General features: G+C 36.8%; 1 non-coding gene across 1 annotated transcript; it reads right to left on the reverse strand.

Annotated features, from left to right (window-relative positions):
• Nucleotides 1-1,500: 1,500 nt before the first annotated feature.
• Nucleotides 1,501-1,608, reverse strand: LOC132522540 (U6 spliceosomal RNA). Its single transcript, XR_009541279.1, has one exon. It is a non-coding gene; the product is annotated as a U6 spliceosomal RNA (small nuclear RNA).
• Nucleotides 1,609-2,188: the final 580 nt, after the last annotated feature.

Consider the following 2,188-nt stretch of genomic DNA (forward strand, 5'->3'; position numbering starts at 1 on the left):
TTCCCAGTATAGTAGATGCTCTCAATACCTTGCCCCCCCTCCTTGGCTCATTTGTAACCTTAGCCCACTGATAACTTCCTACCTTGAGCACCTGAGCTCTGCTTTTCCACCTCAGGGCTTTCTCCAGCTCAAGAGTTAATGTTCCCAGCGTAACCCTTAACCAAGGAGAAAATGCAATTGATAAATATCTCAGCTTCCTTTTCCTCAGTGGACGGTTCTGAGGAAATGAATGTTCCATTCTACACAGAAAGCACCCAGGGGGACACGGCTATTGCCCACAGTGATAACTAGGTCACTAACACACATGCTTTTTACTTTTTTCCCTTTTGTGTCTCAATTTCCCCATCCCCTCACGTTGGCTTCCTGGGATCAATTCCTAAATAATGTACCTGTACTGAAGTCATTGATTCAGGATTTGCTTTTGGAAAAAGGCAAACTAAAATCAAGACACCAGGTTACAATCACATATTTGCTTCTTTATTTCACATTTCTTGGTTAATATAAAGATGAAAAAGGGTTGTAGGAAAATTTAATAACCAAACGGATGTTAAACAGGTGAAGCTGGGACATCTTATTGTGTGAGGAAGTAAGGAAACAGGGAAAGATTAATGAGGTCATATCGAAAGGACAGAGAAGACAGCTTGAAAGAGCTCCTACTGGTGATATCTGTGACAATTTGAGAACAAAAAAGAAAATAAACTAAAACTGAAATAAAAATGTATGTGTCTATGATGATACCAAAATATCAGGGAAAATAATGGCGTTCACTACCACTGGAAGTGACTTACATCAACTTCTTGATGTGAAAACGGTTAACAAAAGATAGAGAATAGAGCATGTGTTTGGGCATTTTTGATAACTAATTAATTAGAGAAAATTCTTTACACAGAATTTTGAGCCAATAAATCCAGAATCAAAGTTAAAATTTTAAAAATTCCATTTTGTATCCCCTAATGAAATAGGTAAATTCAATCAAATCACCAGTAGAAACTGAAGACATTAGGTGAAAAAAAGTTCACTGAGCAACTAGACATTCACATGACACCAGCAAATCAGGTCCCAAATTACCTGCTAAAGGACTTCAGAGATACAGCAATCAAAGGCAGTGCCTGGTACTTGATTGGATCTTGGTTTAAAGAAAACAGCTATAAAACATATTTGGGAGAAAATTATAGAAATTTGAATGTGAGCTGGCTACTCAATTATATCAAGGGGACTATGGCTAATTTTGTTAAGGTGTGATAATCCTTCAATAATGTATTTTGGAGAGAATCCTTATTTGGGAAGATGTATATGGTAGTATCTAGCAATGAAGTAGAAACGTTCAAATTACTGAGAAAAAATTATATATATCCATATAGATAAAGCAAATAGTTAACAACACACCTATGTTGTGGGTATATAAAAGTATTCACTGTAGAATTCTTTGTTCCCTGTATGCTTGTACATGCTCGTAGTAATTTTATTTTTAATAATTCTTGTTTAATTAAGGTCTCTGCTAAAAATATGGAACGCTTCACGAATTTGCGTGTCCTCCTTGCGCAGGGGCCATGCTAATCTCCTCTGCATTGTTCCAATTTTTAGTATATGTGCTGCCGAAGCGAGCACCATAGTCAGGTTTTTAAACTGTTGCTTTACCATTAAGAAATTACTTTTGTGAAATACGAACTTTCATTTTCACTTTCTCTTTCAATTTTGGTTTGCTTAATTTTATTTATTTATTTTGTTTTAGGATTTTTTTTCCTACGGGTGCAGGGTATTAGGATGACTCTGTGTTTACACGATTGTTTTAATTTTTGCCACCTAGATTTCTAACGCCTCTTCTGTTTTGGCCTGCCATGGTCCAGGTGTTTTCTGTAACTACATTTTCATTTCAGTTACTGAGGTCTACACGAGTAAATAGGATGCTTATTGATATAACTCTTCTCACTGGCATTGGGGAGGCCAACATGTATTTTTTCCCAACTTGCCCACCTGTGATATCACCTTTCAAGAGGACAACTTTGTGTGTATACCGGGGGAAGGGGAGGTGAAGACGCAGGAATGGTGGAGAGTAACGAGGCTTCAGTAATATCTAAAATGACTATTTCTTGCAATAAACTGAAACTAAAATAAGTCTTATACGACTAGTGGACATGTAAACTGGTATAACCTTTCTGGAGGGCAATATGGCAATACGTCCTAAAAG

This window comes from Lagenorhynchus albirostris, chromosome 6 (assembly GCF_949774975.1).
Source record: "Lagenorhynchus albirostris chromosome 6, mLagAlb1.1, whole genome shotgun sequence".
Lineage (NCBI taxonomy): Eukaryota > Metazoa > Chordata > Mammalia > Artiodactyla > Delphinidae > Lagenorhynchus > Lagenorhynchus albirostris.